Source organism: Sorex araneus, chromosome 1 (genome assembly GCF_027595985.1).
Source record: "Sorex araneus isolate mSorAra2 chromosome 1, mSorAra2.pri, whole genome shotgun sequence".
Lineage (NCBI taxonomy): Eukaryota > Metazoa > Chordata > Mammalia > Eulipotyphla > Soricidae > Sorex > Sorex araneus.
This window is the reverse complement of record NC_073302.1, coordinates 116,238,071-116,261,379: the sequence shown is the minus strand read 5'-3', so window position 1 is coordinate 116,261,379 and position 23,309 is coordinate 116,238,071. Positions and strand designations below refer to the sequence as shown.

At 36.0% G+C, this 23,309-nt stretch overlaps 1 pseudogene; it reads right to left on the bottom strand.

The window, feature by feature from the left end:
* Positions 1-280: 280 nt before the first annotated feature.
* On the bottom strand, positions 281-423 carry LOC129401134 (U2 spliceosomal RNA; annotated as a pseudogene).
* Positions 424-23,309: the final 22,886 nt, after the last annotated feature.

Genomic DNA, 23,309 nt, shown 5'->3' with positions numbered 1-23,309 from the left:
GCTTCTGGGAGCTTGCTTTTAAGTCTCTGGATGTTGGCCGTTGATGGGATTGCACACACCTGGGTTCCTCTGCCGGTACCTTCATGTGTGAGGCTTGTCCGAACGTATGGAGAGGGGCCTTGAGCATGGCTGTGGCTAAGTTCCGGTGGTCTTTGGCCACCGCGAGCTCTGCTCGAGGCTGGGAGGGAAGCTGGAGCCCACCCTCTCCCAGGGACCCTGGGGAAGACAGCCAGGCGTGAGGGCAAGAGACTCTCAAAATAAATTAAAAAAGATATTTTTATTCAGGTTGATAAAAGTAATGTATACAAGTAGTATTACTTTGGATGGACATCCAATCATTTAACTTTCCTGGGAAATAAATTAGATAAAAATGAATTGACAATTTTACTACACTTGATCTTAGCCAAAAGGCCGAGAAGCGATTGAATTGACAATTTAAAAAAAGCAAAATCGCATTTTTTCTTTTAAAATATTTTATTGCTGTACTTATGACAGCATATTTCTAATAGTTTTAAATTTACTGTGTTTATATGCAGCTTTCATATGATTCAGCAATTTCACTTCTTATCATTTACCCCCAAAACACAAAAATATTAATTCAAAAAGATGTATGTACACTTAGGTTCATCATGGTACTTAATATTGTAAATAGGATATGGAAGAAACCCACATGTCTAAGAGATGAATGAATGAAGATGCTTAAGTACATACACAGACCTAACAAAAGGTAACATTTTGTTGTGGACTGCAATTTGGAAGGAAACGGAAATGGAGGATCCATGATAAAAAAAAAAAAGGGCAATCTCTGTGTACAGGATTTGTGATTTTGTGAAACAGGATAGTTTTTTTTTTCAAATCTTAGTTAGAAAGATGTGAGAGTCAGAAAAGAAGGAAATATGCTACATGTTGTGTGATCTGAGAAACAAATCAAGACAATATAAAGGAATGATGAAAATTGTACCTACTATGTGACTATGTTGTATAGAATTGTTCTAGTCTGTATTTGATTACATAAGGATAATAAGGTTAAATTATAGTGCTGTCTAATGGGTAGTGCAGCCGACAGACCTCCACTGCCCAACCAATGCCACATTCCAGGCCACTTTCCACACACCCAGGCTGAGCCTCACGCATGAGTGAAGTCCCACAGAACTAAGGTAATGCAGAACTTCAGGATCTTAGACTCTGGGCTCAACAGGACCAAAGAGCAGAGATCCTCTGCCTGCCTCTTCCAATCTCCAGCGACCCAGGGGTCCCATCCATAAGCCATCTCCTGCCAGTGCAAGACAATGTCCTCATTGGCCACCCTCCAGAACTCACGGCTGCTTCTCCCAGATGGGAGCATAAAATGAGGCCCCCAAAACTATACCACTGGACTCTGTGCCAGGGGCACCCCAGAGGGAGGGCAGGTGAGAGTCCTCCCCGCCCAAGTGACACAGCTCTGGTGGCCAACCTTCACTACCCAACCGCTGACATGCTCCAGGCCTCTTCCCACATGCTCATGCCAAGCCTCACACATGACCAAACATATTCCTGGACTGCATCATCATAAAAAGAAATAAATATATATGTATACATACATACACACATATACATATATATGTATATGTGTTATATATATATATGCCTCTCGGAGAGCCCAGCAGGCTACCAAGAGTACCTCGCCTGCCCAGAAGAGCCTGGGAAGCTCCCGTGCTGTATTCGATATGCCGAACACAGTAACAATAGCAGTCTCATTCCCCTGACCCTGAAAAGAGCCTCCAATTGTTGGTAAAAATGAGTAAGGAAACACTGCTAAAATCTCAGGGCTGAGACGAATGGAGATGTTACTAGCTCGAGTAAATCGATGAACAACAAGATGACAGTGATACAGTGATTCTCTAATGACAATGTACAGTGACAAAGATAAAATTTCACTGGCGATTAGAGGCCAAGTCTGGTGGTGTCCAGGCCTTATTCATGGTTCTATTCTCAACAATCTCTGTATATGGATTTACGGGACTCTGTGCAATGCTGGTGTTTGATAGTAAGTCAGCCTGAAGCATTCACCTACCACTGTACTCTCTTAGGTCTCCTACACAAATCTGTTTTAACAATATTAAATAAATCGTAAATCTGGAAATCAATTTATAAAAACAATAAAAGTAAAAATTGATACATTTCTAAAAGTAGGTAGGCATTTCTCTCAAAATAAGAAATTTAGGTATGAGTTATCAATACTCTTAGACTATTGCATTATTGGAATTATTATTTTGTTCTTTGAAAAAAGCTTTTGATTTGATCTTATGATTTTGTTTCTATCTCTCTGATTCAGGGTTTTGACTGAACTTATTGCTTAAGTATTAATATAGAAATCTCCCCAACAAAATGTATGTTGTTCTTTTTTCCTACCCTTGATATTTAGGCAGAGGATACAAATGCAAAGTGTCTTCCACAGAGGCAGGCTGAGGGCAGGAGGGAATCTGGAGACATAGGTAGAGGATAGAGGGCAAGAGTGAAAAGATTAGTGTTGGAACACTGCATGTCCATAACTAAATCAGTTATGGTATCTTTAGTATCTTTGGAACTTTGTAATTCATAGTGATTCAATTTAAAATAAAAAGATCAAAATAATAATCAAAAAAGATCTATGCTGGGGGCTGGAGTGATAGCATGGCGGGTAGGGTGTTTGCCTTGCACGCGGCCGACCCGGGTTCGATTCCCAGCATCCCATATGGTCCCCTGAGCACCGCCAGGAGTAATTCCTGAGTGCAGAGCCAGGAGTAACCTCTGTGCATCGCCATGTGTGACCCAAAAAGCAAAAAAAAAAAAAAAAAAGATCTATGCTGTGGGGTATAGTGCCACTAACAGGTTAACCTGTACCCGAGAGCCAAGTGCATCAGCAGCCTGATGGTGCCTTCAGGCTTCCCGACACCCCAAAATTGCCGCTGTGTCTTTGAACAGATCCCAGTAACGTGGGATCAAGTTTACCAAGAAATCAACTGGCCCAAAGTTAGGTATGTGGGAGCAATGCCCACAAACCACCTCTGACTCAGCTATACAAGCTCATTTATTGGCCTTATTTCAGAGACCCACAGATAAATCTCGAAAGAGATCAAAAGCCACAGTTAATCTCTGACCCACGCATGGCTGAACAGACTGGGGTAAATCAGAGAGAGGCAGCTTGGCCTGTGCTTGCTCAATCAGAGCCCTCAATAGCCTCTTGATTCCACAATCCAAAATCACCACCATAACCCTTACCTGACTCCACCATCTCAGGACCGACCTCACCAAGATATAATCTGCTGAAGATTTGGGTGTGTAGGTTTTGTGACTGAAATCTCCAGGCACTCACAGAGTTGGGGTGGGCTACATCCCCCTATTTCCCAATACACATGGAAGCACTGCCAGTCACTTCCATGAAACAACTCCAGCACCACCCTGTGAACTTTATTACCTGCCTTGCTGCAGAGACCCATAAATAAATCTCAAAAGAGATTAAAAGCCAGAGACACAGCAATGAGTCCTGGAAGACACCAAAGAGTCGGAGATCTCTCCGTGACCAATGCAGAGCCAATTTCACTGGGGCACCCCAGATGGAGAAGGTACACTCTCTCTGCCTACTCCACATGGAATCTAGAAACCAACAATCTCCACAAATAAGGCCCAGTTATGAGGGTTTCAGGACTAAATCTTCATGCCATATGGAGGTAGAGGTACTAGGCAGTCCCTCCCTGACTCACCATCTGCTCATTGGCCATCTTAGTGCACCAACAGCTCTGGTCCAAAGATGCCCAATAGAATTCCAAAATGGATTAGTGCCCAACAGAAATGTCTCTGGAACACAACAATTTACAATCTAGGATTCCAGAAGCATGTGGCAGCAGCACACAGAATATTTAAAATAAACAATGGACAATAAATGATCTATCATTTGCCCATGGCAGGCAGGTTTGAATGATGGTGAGAAAATTTAAGCAAAACACAATCCCCAAAAGTAGAGAGAGTACATAGAGGCAGTTTGAAGACTGGGATGGGGTTGGGGATATATAATGTGGACACTGGTGGTGGAAAGTGTGCACTGGTAGAGGGATGGGTGTTTGATCATTGTAGGGCTGAATCTTGAACATAAAATTTTTGTAACTCTTTCTCAGGTGATTCAATTAAAAAAAGTAATGTAGAGTTTATGCCCATTTCAATCAACTTGATCAATTGCTGAACAAATAGCAGTACTCCTACATTAAAAGATAATCTACACTTCAGTATAATTTCCCATAAAAATAAATTACAGCAAATCTTTTACTAGAATCATCACTTGACTATGAATATTATCTTAATCAAATGTATGTATTCCAATAGGACTTATCTTTTTGTTTGTGTGTATTTTACATGACACCAGTACTTGAGCCAGGATTTACCACATATAATGCAAGAGTTTTTCCCCTGTATTATCTCTTTAGCCCCAGACCAAAATTTCTTTAAAAAATTTGTCTCCTATTATGTTCTTTTTTGACCACTAAAATCTGTAGAAAAGTACACATTTTCAGTGATGGTTGAAACAATTAATTTTAGCTATATGTGGTGTCAGACATAAAATAGGTATTTTTCCTGGGTTCCTTATTTCAATATCAGTTTTTGTCTTTAAATAAAATTTCTTAGATGTTTGCTAATGTTGATAATCTGAAATAACAATCATATGAATATTAAGAATTATTTCTATACTCTCACAAGAAAAGTTATAAAGAATGGGAAACATATCAATATCACAGCTACTCTTCCCATTCATTGTTCAATTTTATGTCACGGGGGGAGATATATGGGTTTTCAAGTAGCTGGTGAAACTAGATTCTGTCAATAGTCCGTTCATTTTGTTCCTCAGAAAAAAAAGTCTTGTGTTAGTAGTGTGAGGAAGAATGCTAAAAATTCACAGTATAAAGAACCAACGCCACTTCAGTATTAACAATATGGCTTGCATGCAATAAAATCACTTTTGAGCCTTTTGAAAACTAGAAGAAATCTGACCCAAATTTAGTAGAGCCGAGTTTCCAGGACATCAGTTCAAATAGAAGGTTTCAATTCATTGTAGTCCTATATTCACACTTTTTAAAGGCTTCAGGGATAACAGTGAGCCACAGGAAATATGCTTCCACACAGCTGGCAACAACAGATCTGAAAGAACTCATGCTGTCCCCATCTCGGCCCCCGAGATTGCTCCTGCCAGCTTGGTATAAGTTCTGTGGTCATTCAGCATTGATTTCACTCCGAGTTCTATAGCAGAAAAGCCAATCAGGAGTGATTGTTAAATTCTCTCACTTCTAAAACAGACACTGAGCCTAGGATAAGTACAATGTCCACCACGTCTTTCACCTGGAAGAGGTGAAAAGGGTCATAAGAAATAGCAATTCTTTTTTAGGCAATTGGAACGAATGGCCGTGTTTGAAAGATCTGAATCCTTGAAGATAAGTTTAACAAAGGAAAAAAGGAAAGAAAAGATTAGTATAAAATATGTTTAGGGTGTCTTGGTTAAATTATTATACATCATATACACATCATTATTCTCATACTATGTAGTGGCTAAATCTTATATATGAGGCTAGCATGTGACTGAGCCCAATTATACCATAACAAGCTTTGCATATCGATCTTATAGTCTGTGATAACAATCATCTGACAAAGTTAGCTACACTGTGACAAGTTAATTCTAGAGTAGGTATGAGTATATATGCTTTCCTTATTGTGTGGTTTTATATAGCAATCATTATTTTGAGATTTTGATAAGTTCAGAAAAGCAAGAATGATCTTTTTTATTTCTTACACACCCTTTGTTATACTTGAAGGAAGAATATACTAAAATCATTTTCTTATTGAAATCTTATTGATATCTTTCACAGACAAAGTCATCTCAGAAAATTCGGATGCCTATATGATGGGATGGGTGTTGTGCTACGATAAAGTTTAATTCCTAAATATTCATAGCCAATGTGATATCATCTAGAGGTGGAATCTTATCATCTAAAGGTGGAATCTTTGAAGAGTGATTAACACATGAGAATGAGGCTCTCAGGGATAAGTTTTGTAACCTCAACAGAGACCTCAGTTTCTGCTCTTTCTTTTCTTTGTAAGGACAGAGTAAATAACATCATAAATGAACCAGAATCTGTGTCTTCATCAGATACTGAGTCTTCCTTATCCCAATGTTAGATCTCTCAACCTTCAAGGCAGTGAGAAATAAATTTTTGTTGTTTATGTCACCCACTATGATATTCTATCATGAAATCTGAATGGAGTTAGACAAATAAATTGCAAATAGTTTCCCTAGACCACGATTTGTTTTATTTATATTCTTATCGGTGTGTTTTGCAAGCACTACGCTTTATTAAGTTTTGACAAATTCAAATAATACACGTATTTTTCTTTTTGAATTTTACTTTAAGGGATGTTTCTGAGAATGATATACTTAATCTGAGGACAGGAATATATAACTTAATTGTTTCTCTAAAAGCTTTCTGTATTTATGTTTGAGATCCATTTAAGGCTGCTATATTTTTTATAGTGCTGTCTGCCAAAAATACTTTTTTTTTGATTGAATATCTAGTTCTCTACATACTGTTTGTTGAAATTCTTTTAATTCCCACTGACTTCTTTAGTTAATCTGTGAATTAACCATGAGCCCCAAAGTGCCCAATCTCACATGTTTTCATTCTAGTGATGCTGATATACTGCAGAGCTCCCTAATTTTGTTTGTTAGATCAACTGCTCCATTAAAAAGGCATCTTCGGTTATATGGAAACTTCTTTGCATGCATTCACACATTCTTCTCTGCAATTAAAGCCTAGTGTTCACGAAGAACTTCTTCAAAATCTAAAATCTTTTACAGTCACTTTTCTAGAGAGTACTGCTAAAGTAGCTAGAAACATACTTATTTGATGCATACACATTCAACAGCAATCTCATCAACCAGAAGAGCAGATGGCACCCAACTGGCCTCTTGGGGTACCTCCCACTTATATCAAGGACGCTCTGACACAAAACTTCATTTATGTTACTTGGAGAGGTCCATGTTTCAAATAACTAATTAATCAAAATGTTGGACATGGTTCTTGCCATTTAAGTAATTCGACAAATGAATAAATCCACATCAACAAATTTAGCCTAGAACAGTATCACTCTTTTCATTACATTGCAATGCTTTTTTACTTTATTTATATGTTTATGCATAGATACATACATACTAGATATACATACTAAATATAGATTTTGGTTAATTCATATTAATCAAAATCTCTACTTGTTTTTCTGTGTGCAGGAATTCTTGACTAATTACACTTCGCACTCTAGCATTTAGGTATGACATTATCATTATAGGAACAAAGAGAGTAGGGATGAATTCTCAGAAGTAGCAGACTTCTTGCAAGGCACCTCTCTCAAAGGAGACTATGCAGACTTTTTCAGAGTGGGGAAGATCAATGTTCTCATATTAGAGTAAGAGTGTCTCAACCACTAAAACTTGGGGAATTGAGAAGAATAAGTTTAGGATTCATTAGAACTTCCGGATCGTGCTATCAATATGTGCAGCAGGAGTGGAAGACATTGGCAAAATGAAGAAACACTCAGAAAGATATTGCGAGAGAGTGATAAGTTGGGAAAATTAAGAAAATAAAGAGAGATGAGAGTAGCAAAGTCCTAGAAGGACAAGGGAGTGCTATACAAGGGCAAGCAAGTGAAGAATTTCCTGTTTGTGTTCTTTCTTCTCTACTTTAAAGGCATACTCCCATCTTTATGATTAATCTAGTCATCCTCCTCTGAATGCCTTCCATTTATTTTTGGTAACCTTCCTTAAAGATGGCAGGCATAATTACATGCAGTTTTATGTCACTGAATATGATGTACATTGCATGGGGTGGTGTAAGAGTAGTAACAGGGAAATGTAAATGAAGATGCCAGCTTACTAAGATGAATTTCATTCATCTTTAAAGGTGGTATCAGTTATCTCTAGTACTTCTTGAGGCAGATTCTTCAGGCAAGTATTTTAAAAAGCTTGTGTTTTAAAAATACAAACAGTAGCATAAACTATTGACATTATAAAATATGTTAATAGTAAGACAAGAAAGATAAGAAAACTATCTGTGTGACCATAATTCATTGATAATTCATATGTAGCATAGTATTTACTTAAACCTCTTAATTTTTCTGGACCTATTGTTAAGTAATCAAATTTAGTATCTTCTAAATTTATAAAACACTTTAAAATTCAATTGGTAAAATTATTTTATTTACATACCTGTAAGAACCAGGGTTAATAATGTGTTATAGACATCACCTGAAAGCAGTTGTCATGTACCTGTAACCCTAATGGATAGAAGTTAAATCAAAGTCTAATTGAGATACCAACATGTAACAAAATTAGAGGCTCAAGCTCTCTAATCACTATTTTTTATTTCGTATAAAATTCATAATTGAGATTTTAATAGACTTTTCCATTATAAACTTAATGTCCCCATCATGTATACACGAAAGGAAAACAGTTTGCAAATGCAATCTTGGATAAACTAATATCTGCTGAATCCTTTGGTAATTTTCCACTCAACAGTTGAAAAACATTGCATTTTAGATCCGGAGCAGCCTCGAACGACACGACACGGCCGGCCCCTCTGCTCCTTAAAGACTATGATCCAGGAGGTCTACTTACCCATTTTGGCACCCAGAGACTAATAGAAATGCATCTAGACTATGAGCTGAGCTAAAACAAAAGAAATCCAAAACTGCTGCTCCTATAATCTTCATTCTAAGCAATGGAAAACAACTATCAAATAAAGCCTTTTCAGCAGGTTTGATTGTTGGGGGAAAATTCCAAAGAAATATTGAATGTATCCAAAGTATAGAGAGAATAAAGTGAAGATCATTGGCCACTCAGGTGCGGGGTGTGGTGGGAGGGGGGTATTTGGGGGTTCGTGGTGGGGAAACAGGTGTACTGATGAAGGGATGGGGGTTTAATCATTATATGACTGAGACTTAAATCTGACAGCTTTGTAACTTTTGTCACAGTGATTAAATAAAATAAAATTTTTTAAAAAAGAAAAACATTGCATTTTAAAATGTGTCTAGTATGATTAAAGCAATTTTGGTACATCTACACAATGGAATACTATGCAGCTGTTAGAAAAGATGAAGCCATGGAATTTGCACATAGGTGGATCAACATGGAAAGTATCATGGTAAGTGAAATGAGTCAGAAAGAGAGGGATAGACATAGAAAGATTGCACTCATTTGTGGAATAAAATGTAACAGAATAGGAGACTAACACCCAAGAATAGTAGAGATAAGTTCACTTCCAAGAGGAGTACTCCACAGCTTGGAAGCTGATCTCACATGCTAAGTGAAGAACTAGCTCTGATAACGAAGGGATCACCAAGCAAAGGGTGCTAGGTTGGCCCACTAGGGATGGGAGATACAGGCTGAAAGTAGACTATAGACCAAACAAGATGTCTACTTAATACCTCTGTAGCAAACCACAACACCCAAAAAGAGAGAGCAAGCAAAAGGGAATGCCATGCCACAGAGGCAGGGTGAGGTGAAAGGTACAGGGTGGGTTGGTGGGAGGGATGCTGGGACCATTGGTGGTGGAAAATGGGCACTGGTGGAGGCGTAGGTACTCAATCATTGTATGACTGAAACTTAAGCATGAAAACCTGTAAGTATGTAACTTTGTCTCACAGTGATTCACTAATAAAAATAAATAAATAAATAAATAAATGTGTCTAGTCGTACAATCAGTAATTCTTTGCATTAAAGAGCAATGAATTTTGATAAATAATTTTAATTCACCTACTACAGTTATATTTGAGTATGTTATGAAGTTGGCATAAAACAAAAGAAAATAGTTGTGATTAACATATATATACATACATATACGTGTGTATATATATAAATGTTTGTATATAAATTGTAAATTATGGGAAAAATTTAAAAGCCAAGCTTGCAGCTTATCGACAATTTCTACTAGTGTATCAAGCTGAAAAAGACATATATATATGTATGTATATATGTATATGCATATGCAGATATATAGCTTTTGAGACACACTGGCTGTGCTGACAGATTAATCCTGGTTCTGTGATCACAGATCACTCCTGACAATGCTTGGAGCCTCATATACAGTGCCAGGATTTAGCCATATTTGGAATCATACCAAGACAAGTGAATTACCTGCTGTACTATCGCTCTGGTCCTGGAAACATTTTGAAGAGTGAAAAACCATTGTACTCTTTTCTTATGTCTGAAAATGTGCATATATAACTGCAGTGGTTTGTTTTATAATAAAAGATTCTGAATTTTCAATAGTCTGGGTTTCTTTTCTGCTGCTTGTAACTACTTTCATTCCCTTTAAGCCTTCTTTTGTTTCCGTTTTCCTCAGACATCAATCCTTGGCTTATCCCTTGTCAGTCTTAATTTATAATAATTGATTGATACTGACTACTTTAGGAGGAAATTATTTAACTGTGATTGACTGGGGACATTTAACTTTATTGAGAAGAAACAGCAGGGGAAAATGGAGGAAATAGTAAATGTGCTCATTTATAAGAAAAGACTTCAGACACAGTTTGGCTCCTTGTGCTGAATAAAGGCTTATTGAGATTAAGTTGACATAATTAATTGAATAGAAATTTTACATCCTTTCTTGTAAAATGGTATTAGAGATGAAGATCTTCTTTGAAATTTAATAAGATATGAATATGTTCAGAGACACCATAATGAAATACACACAAATGGAATAAAATTCAGTAAGATAATCACAACTTAACATCATTTCAGAAATATTTACTTTCAAGCCATATTACTTTTGAAAGACTTAATCATGAGAGTAGACTTATATTTGATATATTTGATATATATGTATAAGCAGAGAAGATCATTTAATTATAAACGTATTAGTAATGAGAAACGAGGTTCAAATAGACAAAAATCACATCATTGGAAAATAACTTAGAGAAGCTAAGGAGCCAAAAATAAAAAGTGGGGGAGGAGAAATATAGACTAGAAGGCAGAAGTAAAGGATGAAAATGCTTTTTTGGTACTCTTTCCCCAAATAGACTTGGTCTTTCGTATTTCAGTCTTCTAAATATGTTCCTATTGTTTGAAGCACACGGAAATGACCATGCTTGTGTGTTCCTTAATTATCTTGTGTAGGCTGCATATTCATTGCAGTATGTCTCCAAGAATTTTTACATATATCTCTAGAAAGTACAGAAAATAAAGCCATGTTGTTGATATAGGCAGAAAATGTGGCCTCTGAGTTCATAAGACAAATAATATGGCTACTCATAACTTAAGTTTATCCACACTTCCATAATAAAGTTGTATTGGTATGGTAATATATCTGATGACAGTTGTTAAATGAGCACCAAAGTTAATATTAAATAAGGAAAGAGGGGACTAGAAATTAGGACACAAAAAAATAGACAGTTCTTTAATATGGGAGTATTTCTGGTTTGCTCTCCCAGTCCCATCACTCACGAGAGTCTGCAAGTGTGGCAGTTTGATGAAGGTTGTCTCTAGGTGATTGGTTGCTTTCATCTTTTAGGTGTTAGGAACAGTCCAAGAAACAAAATAATATATCAAACATTGCAAGGGAAAATGAATTCAGGAATTTTATGCATAGTATTTTAAATGATGAAAGTAAATATGCAGGAAAAAAATATGATCCCCAATATATGGGCAGCTAATAAACATATTTTTCCAAGTTTCTGATATGTAGAAAAGTTTAATGATTTGAAGGAATATGTCTATTTATTCAAGGAGTATTATTTTTTATTATCTTGCCTTATAACATATACTTCTAGTCAGTAAAGGCACATGTTTATTTTACTATGGTATGTGGTTAGGCAATTGCTTTGCATGCAAAGATCCTGGATTAAATTCTCTGCCTCCTACCTGAGCACTGCCCCAGGTAAAATTGAGCACTCCTGGATATGGCTCAAAGCACAAGAACTGAAGTTTGTGTTAACAGCTATCTAAAAATTCTGTTAAAGCAAGATATTTGTCCTCTCTAAAAAGTTTTATTTACTAAAAGAATTCTTAGTTATATTATTTATATTATCTTCAAATGTGCCAAATTTCTGCATATGTAAAGAAGTGGGAACTTTATGATATCATTAAGTGAAAATCTTTTTATATTAATTAATTTCAATCAATTGGATGAAAATTGTTAAATTAACTTTATAATATACATAAAAGAAAAACAAAATTTTGTTTGGGGACCAGATTCATACACCTTGTTCTGTGCTCAGGGATCACTCCTGGTGGGACTCATGGGACCACATGTCTTACCACGGATTGAGTCCAGGTCAGCTCTGTGCAAAGGCAGCCTCCTACCCTCTGTGGATCACTTCGTTCCTACACACATGTTTGAATGTAGCACTTGTCTTGGAAGAGCACATATTAGTCGGTGCTTGCCTCTTTTTGTCTGTGGTGTGCCTAAGATCTCACACTCTATCTTGGGGTTAGATATCACTAATGCCAGTGCAGCAACAGTCATACTCATCTTGAAGATCAAACTTATGGCTGATGCCCTCAAGGCAGACATACTACCACTGAGGTCTCTGGGCCCATGGCTTTTAGCAACTTGAACTTGAATGCATTTTTTTCTTAATCAAATCACCATGAATGCAGTTCCAGAGCTTTCGTGTTTGAGTTTCAGTCATACAATGATCGAACACCAATCCCTACATTAGTGTACATTCTGCACCACCAATGTCCCCAGTATACCCTCTCTCCTAACCCTCCCCCTGTCCCCATGGCTGATAATCCCCCATATGATCTTTCTTCCTTTGGGCATTATAGTTTGTAATACAGATACTGAGAGGTTATCACATTTGATCCTTTATTCAGCACACATCTTTTTTTCAGCACACATCTTCCATCCCGAATGATTCCTCCAAACATCATTGTTTTAGCAATTCCTTCTCTATTCCAGTTACCTTCTCTCCGAGCTCATGAGACAGGCTTCCAACTATAGGGCAATATTCCTGGTCCTTGTGTCTAATGTCATTGGGTGTCAATCTCATATTATGTTATTTCATATTCCATAAATGTGTGCAGTCATTCTATGTTTGTTCCTCTCTGACTCATTTCACTTAGCATGATACTCTCCATGTTTTGTTACTGACTATAAAATTATAATGTGTAATATGGCTTGGAGAAAGAAAATATTTCAATCCTTCATGATAACTAATTAAATATAGAAAATGCTGAGTACCATAAGTCTCAGTGAAGTACATGTTTTGGGAAAGGAAACTAAATAAATTATATTTGGTAGCTGATAACCATGGTTGCTAATATACATTACCTGGGAGGTTTGTTAATAATACAGAATTCCAAGATATACCCCAGACTTAATGAAGTCATATATCCAGAGAAAGGACAGGGGAACTCTGCTTTAATAAATGCCTCAAATGATTTGAAAATTATATTTGAAACTTAAGTTCAAGATTAGATGGATCTCATGACTATCATTGGTATCTGGGGAATTTCTGTTGTATGACGATAGTAGATTATCACATTATATATTGGATGATGTAAATATTTCGATGAATGAATAAGAAAACATGGAACATAACAGGTTAACAGATAAGGGTAAGAACAGTTGAGACTGATGTCTTGAATCTCAGCATGCAATGTGTGGAAATAGATGTCAAGTGAGGTAGACTTACAAAATACTAATGGGTTTCTCATGTATGAAGGACCTTCATTATAATATAATGAAGGACCCTGTGTTCAAATGTAGTCCTGCTCTGAGATATTAAAAGTTATGGCCAAATCATATAACAACACATAAACTTGGTGGAGGGGATTATAGTAAAGCATATAACATGCATTAAGCCAGATTATTCCAAATATAACGAATCAGTCAATGAAGAAAGTATGTTTTACTATCTTCAAGATAATAAGAGACAAGCATGGACAATCAGGTCCACCTGAATATGGATGTTTGAATGGTACATGGAAAATTAGAGCAGAAATGCAATAAAACACTAGGTGTGTATAAGAATATGTGTAACTATATGTGTACGTGCAAGTATATAATGTGAATAATGCTGATTGATTGCATATAATTATTCACTAGAAAATGCATTATAGGTTAAGGAAACTTCTGATAAGAATATTCTCTATTTCACATTTAGCCAAAAGTGTTAGCATGACTTAACGTGAATTATTTTTTTCCCAGGCATTGTTTTTGTTTTGTCGGTCAGAAACTTCAGTCTGCACTCGTAGAAGTGCTTCACACAGATGCTCCATGACTTGAAATTTGGAAAACACTCGTGGCGTCAGAGCAATAGTATGGTGGGGAGGATGCATGCCTTGTACACGGATGACCCAGATTCAATCATGGGCATGACATATATGGAGATTTGTGCTGTATTCACACAAATCACAGAGATTTGCTCTCATATAAGCAATTCTGTGACTCCAGATTCGGATGAATGAATTCCATCAATAACTAGCATTCCAAAGTGTATTTATCATTCATTCTTACTATTTCTCATTGTTCCTACGTATAACCTCATATGTGTAAGTTAGAGTGCAAAGTGGAACTGGTCAATAATGATTATATATCCTATATTCTGTATCTGTCCCTCTCCTGACTGCCTTTACTGAGTACGATTCTCTGCAGATCCTTCTATATAGTGACAAATCACATAATATTTTTTTTTTAATTTTCTTATAGCCTATTAGTATTTCAGAGTGTACCATAAAGTTTCTCTATCCAGTTATCTGTTTTTAGACTCTTAGTTGTTCCAGATTTGGGCTATTGTGAATAATGCTGCAATAAACATAGAAATGTAAATAGATTTTCTAATTAGTTTTGGGGTAATTGGGATACTGTGAAATGGAATTGCTGTGTTATTGGAAAGCTCAATTCTTAGGCAAGAGGGAAGCTGGAGCCCATCCCCTCCGAGGGGTCCCGGGGAAGACAGCCAGGCGTATGGGCAAGAGACTCTCTGAGAATATTTTAGACCTCAATATGATAGAGTTATGCAAAGCAATTATAAACAGAAAGTATTCAGGTAAATCTCCTAAGAAAAGTAACGCCCAATAATTTTTTCCACATTAAAGAGTGAGAAATTTACCAGAATTTTGAGTCATCAATTTAAAATAGATTTTAAGCAATACAAATTCCTCTATCAATTCAATACTATTTCAAAATATTCTATACATAGAATTTCTATATTCTATACAAATTCTATAAAAATTCCTCTACTAATTCAAATCTATTTCAAAATATTCTATACAAATATTCTATACAAAGGTGAATACTAATTAGTTTACTATTGTAGCATATTACTATTAATTGTGTTTTACATATTGAAAGAAAGCTAATGCTAAAATATTTTTATTTATGTCAGGAGATACTCTTTAATAAAAGAAAATGAAGCATATCTGAGTCTTGATATTCTTGCACTGTTTTTAGATATTCTTTTGTTTAAAATAAAACTTATAATATCTACATTGCTATGCCAAAAAATGTGGTAAGTGAATTGTTCTCAGTTAATTTGCTTTAGTTTAAAAACTATATATTTATGCAATATAATGAAAATTAACATATTGTCTGTCACAATATATATTTAACATTAAATGTTTTAGTTTTATTTTCATTAAAATACAATATTTCTACAATAAGATTTCAATTTTAACATAATCTTTCAAGAATATTTTTGTTGGCATTGACTTTCAGATGGGCCATTGAAACAAACATAGCATATTTAGAGGATTTATAATATCATTAATGAAAATTTTATTTGAATATTCATGTTAATTTTTTCATGAAGGAGATGAACCTTTAATTATCAAAGAGGGAATAAAATCTCTAAGACTCTTTCAAGGGTACCCTACAAATGTTTTGTCATGATTCATCCTAGACCATCTGTATGATGGCAATAAATCACTGCAAAATATGTCCATGTGTTTCTTTAATTCACTCCACCTCCTCCTCCAAACTGTTTTTTACTTCCCACTGATGGCAATTATGTTTACTTATATAAATATGGTGGGAAAGATTATTGTGTCTTCCTAGTTGTGGTTACCTAAATGGTACCTTGATTATGGTTTTCATTGGTTTAGATTCAATTTCATACTTCTAGCAAACTAGGTCTCCTGTGTAATTTGAATTGCATTACAGAATAGTGTGTAAATACTTTTACTACTAGCTCCAGTTAGCATTTTCCCTTATTATAAAATAGAGGGATACCCATGGGATCTCATTTCACCAAGTATTCTAAATCTAATGTGAGAGAACGCATGTTCTAGCCACCAAGCTATAAAACATGGACACATTAGTATCTATTAGGTTGTCTTCTGGTTTGTGTTGCCTTCTAACTTCAACAAAACACAGACTCATGCATTTTCTTTACTGTTTGTTTGTCTGTTTAGAGACACACTTTGTGGTAATAGGGATTATTCCTGATTCTGCTTGAAGATCATTCTTGGTGGTCCTTCATGGACCATAAGCTTATGTCCTGAGTCTGATGGGTTCAAGACCAGCACTCTAAACACTGTAATATGTCTACAACTTAAGCTCATGTATCTTAATTTTTTTTTCTGCTTGTGTTCACAATCGTAGCACTGTCACACTGTCTTCCAGTTGTTTAGCTGTTCATCAATTTGCTCAAGCGGGCACCAGTAACATCTCCATTGTGAGACTTATCGTTACTGTTTTCAGCATATTGAATACGCCACAGGTAGTTGCTGATTGGGCGGGATACTTTCGGTAGCTTGCTGGACTCTCCAAGAGGGACAGAGGAATCTAACCCAGGTCAGTCGAGTGCAAGGCAAACACCCTACCCACTATGCTATCACTCCAGTCCTGTGTAAACAATTAGGAAAATTAAAAATAGACTCTTTATATTAAAAACAACAAAAACTAACATGTTTTGCAGCAATTGCTCTACTGAATATTAGAATATTTCAAAGCACAAATCGATATCAGAAAGTGTTCACTAACATAATTAAAGTTGCTTTTTCAGAATTTCAAAATATGGCACCTTCAAATTTTCCCCACAGGATACCACATTTCCTCCAAGAAAGGCAAAATTTACTTGTTGAACGAGGTTCAGAATCACATTATTAAGAATCTCATTTTAAATAGGTTGGCATACCATTTAATGCAACTTTTTGGAATGTTATTGTCTTTGAGATAACATCATTATCTCTAAGTTTAGATGTGTACTTTGACAGATTCCAAAACTGATCCTTGCTGTTTGCCAAGATTCCATATATGTGCAAATGTTTTGGAAAATACAAGCGTTCAAATTCAGTTCTTAATTTTTGTGGATCCAATAGATTTAGTGATACTAAATATCTTCCGTTAAAATTCCATGATTTCCTTTTAATCTGTGAGATATTTTTTCTAAAAAATCTGACAATAATTAAGATGTAGTGGCATGTAAATTCCAACATTGGGGTTTTGCATATTTCTTATTTTAGAAATTCTAATTAACTGAACAAAATATTGATATTGATGAAATAGAGAGAGAGAGTACTGGATTAAGGTGCTTGCCTTGCACACCATGCACCCAATATTCAATCTGTGCACCTTACATATATTTCACTGAGCACTGCTGGGGATGTCTCCTGAGCACCACTAAGTGTGGCTCAAAAATCACCAGGTGTGGCCCTAAGCAGACTCCACGCCAGACTCTTTCATTGGGGGTGCCTCGAAGGGGGGCACATGAGACCCTTCCCCACCGCAAGGAACCAAGGCCTGGCAGAAGAAAACCTCTAGAACTCAACCACCGCCTTGCTCATGGCTGCTGTCCACACGTTCAGGCTGAGCCTCACCCATGAGTGAACCTATTCCTGGACAAGTATTTATACCACACACCCTATCCATACTCCAAGAGAGCCACACCACTCTTGATTGGGTTTAAAGTAGGAGGCAACCAATCCTTGAGGGAAATACTTTTATAGATATAGATATAGATATATATAGATAGATATAGATGATATAGATAGATGAGCACAGAAGGCTCAACCGTTAGCCTTAAGTTATGATCTCTTATAGAAGGGCTTGATGGCCCCTGGGTGAAATACAAGAATCTTCATACTCTTTCCTCTAAAGAAACTTTTTTTTATAGAATTTTCAGTGGTTTGTCATAACAAACAATACAAAATAAATTATTTTGGTTTTGCTTTGGGGCAGGGCTTGAGATTTGGGATAAAAACACCCGAAACACGATGGTGGAAAGGAGTAATGGTGGCAAGGTTGATCTTTAAATATTAAATGTAATAAAAAATTGTGAACTACTTTATAAAATAAAAACCATCATAATGTTTAAGTTTCTAATCACTGATTATGCTTTTATAATACCCAAATAATTTCAACCAAGTTTGACCATTTCTCACTGCAGACTCATATAACAGACTGACTCATTGATATTTTCACCCATATGCCTATAATAAATTTTCAACCTAACATTCATAAAATAGAAATCTTGTTTGCACCATCACCACTTCATCATCTAGCCTGCTCCCCTCCCACTCGAGTAAAAGTTGGTAAATGGCAAGATTACTCACATACTGTTGAATCCAAAACTTCAGATTTGATTTTGTTATATTTTCCCTACCTAGCCCAATACTACCTCCTGAAATAATTCTATTCCCTTGATCTTAAAATAAACTCAAAATGTGATTAATTAGGTGTTATACTAGATATATTCAAGTTTAGGCTAGAGTAAGAAGCCTTTCTTATTTTTCCCAGGATGGTTTTTCACTATGAGCACAAGAGTGAGATAGACTGCTAAAATTTCACAGTGCACTTGTGTTATAGCAAAGACCTACCCGGCAAGGCTAGATAGCAGAAACTGACTTTATAAGGTCACTGAGATCAACAAGCCTATACTTGTTCATACCTGCCAGAACAACCAATATACATGTGGGGGTAAGTTTAGTTGACTGTTTTTTTTTTTGGATATTAACATGATATGATGGTTTGTATGTTTACACAATGTCAAGATAATTAAATAATAACAAGAGGCATCCCATAAATGCTAAGATGTAGTTAAATAGAACTGTGTTACATTTTATCCAAAAAGACATATTATTCTACTGTATATTTTTGGAACTTTTTAAAACTTTTTAAAAAATACTTTTGTATAGAAACGTGGTTCATTTTTCTCTCAATTTTTAAGACATCATGAAACTTTAATAATCCAATTTTAGCTGTTTAAGTAATAACACAGTGCTAAGGTTTATTGTTTTGAAAAAATAACTGAAACATTCAAAAATAATGCTTCAAAAATTGAATTAATATATACCCAATTGATGGCTTTTGAAGTAAAATCCATTTAATGTGCTTCAAATTTAAATATCTATCTTGGTAAGTGGATTATGCACCTCATAGCTTAGCACGCAGCCATCAATTCTGTTTTTATTTTTGAACAGTAATGTCATTGATGACATATAAGCAAGCTTGCATTGGCTTAGTGAGTTGGATGAGAGTCATCTATATTTACTGTCAAAAGCAGCCTCAGAACTCTGCATCTTTGCATTTATTTCTACTATGAAACTATATATCTCTTCAAAACGGGCTTTTATAAAAAGAATAAAAAAGTAGCTCAGTGTCACATTGCTTATAATAATTATGAAAATAGCAATTATTAGTCCAATGGCATAAGGTGAAGTGACATCTTGGATGCATCTCTACAAATTTTGACTGCAGACATAAACAAAGTTGAAATTGATAAATTGACCAATAGAACAGAGATGCAAAAAGACAATCAAAATCTTAGGTTATTTTTAAGAAATAATGTGACCGTCTTTAAGAGATAATGATTCTCACATATATCCATATATGTGTTAAATTTATTAGAGCAAGAGAACAGAGTAATGGGAGAGTTGAGCAGAGAGCTAAATATTTTTTAACATAGCAATTTGCTGGAGTGTTGAGACAACTTAGACAATGCTTCTAACTGGAATTTCTCAGTTGCATGGAATTTTAATTACAATCACTCTGGAAATGTATTAAATGACTTGGGTAGTAATACAATAATTTAGTGTTTTGTGTGTCCTAAACAGCCAGTATAGAATTTATGTAAAGGAAAAGATAAAATTGCTTTAAAAATATTCATTTAGCTATTTAAATAGAGAAGGAAGTCTTTCAAGACAGACCTGGAAAATAGAACAAAGGTTGGATCTGGAAAAATGGAACAAAGGTGACTAGAAAAGTATGAACCTACAATATTCAGTAAGAGGCTTAATCTGAATCAGAAAGTAGAGTATACTCATGTACTGACATGAATTAATTTACAAAGTATGAAATAGATTATTTGTATTTTACTAGGACAAAGGAAAATAGCAAAGATGTTTACCATGCTGATAAGTTCAAGGTGAGGACTCAACATTGGAATGAGAAGAAATTTTTGTAACTGGCAAAAAAAGAAAAAGTCCATCTTCAAATACTTTAGATTAAGACAAAGATCAGACTTGAAGAGACTTAACTGAAGTTAAATTTTACATAGAAATTCCAAAGTGAGCCTTGAAGCAAGGAAAGGAGTCAAAATAAAATACATCTTACTGGAATATCTGAAAGCTTTAGATACAAGGAACATAAAAATGGATTGATATTGTTAAATTAATGAGAAGACATGAAAAGATACCAGTGTTATTATGAAAGAACATTCTTTGCTTCACAGTTCATAGAGGGAGAAACATGAGGAGATTCTTTGCAGTCTTGATATTGTCTAAAGCATGCCATGATCACCAGCAAATTTAGGACTGTTGGAAGAGGATTGTCTTTACAAAGGCCCAATAGCATTCACAGACACATAGCAATTCTTCCAGTACAGGCTTGGAAAGACAAGAGAATATTTCTGACAAATGGGAGAACGTTTGGCCAGGTACAGAGGTTTGCAACAGCATTTGACATTCAGGTTAATAAGGGGGTGTTCAGAAAAATGACAGAGGATGTACTACCTAGACACCAGTCGGAAAGCTCTTTTTGTATTAGGCATTTTGAAATTTATTGTGAAAGGTTTGTGGGATAAAGGTATGTAACATCATCAAATATGTAACTGGAAAATGACACTTTATGAGTGGTCTGAGGAATAAAATTGTCATTGTCACTGTCATCCCTTTGCTCATCGATTTGCTCGAGCAGGCACCAGTAACATCTTCATCATGAGACTTGTTGTTACTGTTTTGGACATATCGAGTATGCCACGGGTAGCTAGCTAGGCTCTGCTGTGCAGGCGAGATACTCTCAGTAGCTTGCCGGCTCTCTGAGAGGGGTGGAGGTATTGAACTCGGGTCAGCCGAGTGCAAGGTGAACGCCCTACCTGCTGAGCTATCACTCCAGCCAAATTGTAAGGCCAGAAAAAGGAGATAAGATAGTGGACTTTGGACTTAATCCTGGGAGTGGAGATAAGAAATAATTACAAAACAATGCTGATAAAACTGCAAGAAAGAGGGATTTGCCAAATGCTAATAAGGACCTATCATCCTACATAATTTACAAGTAAGTTACTTTGCTTTTGAAAACTCAAATCATGGGCTATTGTTGGAGCTCAATAATAAAGAACATGTTTTGCGTGTATGAGAAGCTGGATTTAAACTTTGGTTCCCCAAACCAAACCAACCATGAAACAGATCAATATAGTCAATTTAGTGAAAGGATTCTGCCTAGTCTTGTTTTACTGCAGCTACACTGCTTTCTTTCATCTTCTTACTGATTCCTGTCTGTCTCTGGACCGGCACAACTTCTATATTCTCAGCCTGAAAGACTAAATTTCTGTATATCTCTAAGATTCATTCCCTCTTTCAAGTCTTATTTTGATTCTAACTTCTAAATGAATTCAATTCTAACCACCTCAAATAATTGGATATACCATGAGTGCTGCCTTTTCCACATAGCTTCAACGGCTATACTGGACATATTCTTTAAATATGTGTACAATTACTGTTCACCTAAAGTTTATATGGGAGAAGTTTCTATCCCACGTATGCACTCAATTGATCTTAGTTGAATTGGTTAAAAAGAAAAGCTGAGAAGCTAAATAATTATAATAATTATAAAAATCATAGATTTATCTAAGTGTATAAAATTCTTCACATAATTAATTCATAAGAAAATACAACAGACATAAAAATAATATGTTACTGCTGTATACAGGAGAATAATACCACATTGGAGATAGAGTATGATAATAATGTACAGAGTACAAAATGTAATCAAATTAGAACATCTGTGCTAGAACGTGTGCTTTTAATTTTATTTTATTTTTATTAAGTTTTCAGAGTAATGTATTTTATCCCAATATTATAACAACAATCCCACCCGAATTACTCCTTCTCACCACCATTATTTTGAGGTTTTCCAACCACTACCCAAGCCCCATCCGCTACAGGTCTTGAATAATTTATTTTATATTGCTTGTTATGAATAATTTGCTAAAAATGATTTAAAATTTTTTCTTTAGAAGAAATTGTGTGAAGATTGTTGTATCTATCCCTGGAGTCATTAAGCCCTTTTATAAGATATTACTAACATGTTATGATAGGTTGAGACTTGAGTGCTAATATTTTTTTAATTGAGATTGGTTACTTTCTACTTTACATCTCATTTAATGTGGTATACTACTCCTGGTACATCAGTGGGGTAGAGTTTGAGATGTCACTCTGGGAATTCTCAAATTTTAAATAGGGTGATATAGTTGGAGTTAAATTTTTAACTGAGGGACTTGAGTGATAGCACAGCGGGTAGGGCATTTGCCTTGCGCGCGGTTACCCGGGTTCCAATCCCAGCATCCCATATGGTCCCCCGAGCACCGCCAGGAGTCATTCCTGAGTACATGAGCCAGGAGTGACTCCAGAGCATCACTGGGTGTGACCAAAAAAAACAAACAAAATAAATAAATAAATTTTTAACTGAGTGGTGACTCTGGGGACCAGAGGCATCTCTGCAGCAGCTTGTTGAACTCTTCTGAGATTTGTGAGTCTCTGGATCATGGTTGGTTAATGAACTTATATGGTGTCAGAGGCAGTTTGTGGGCGGGACTGTGAGTTTCCCAAAAGAACAGGGGGGTGCGGGCTGTCACCCAACCCTGACTCCATGAGATCCTGGAGATGTCAAGGGAAAAAATCCACATACTTGAACTTTTAAACAGAGTCTTTCACGGGTGTGTCTCGTCCCAAGTCTGTGGAGATTGGCCACAAGTGTGACTGCCATTGCGTTCTGGAGGCGTTTGGCTGCTGGGTTCTGTCTGTGTGGGATGTAGGCTCACTCCCACGGGAATGCCTTGCATGAGACTCAGACTGGTGCAGGGTCTGGACGTATATC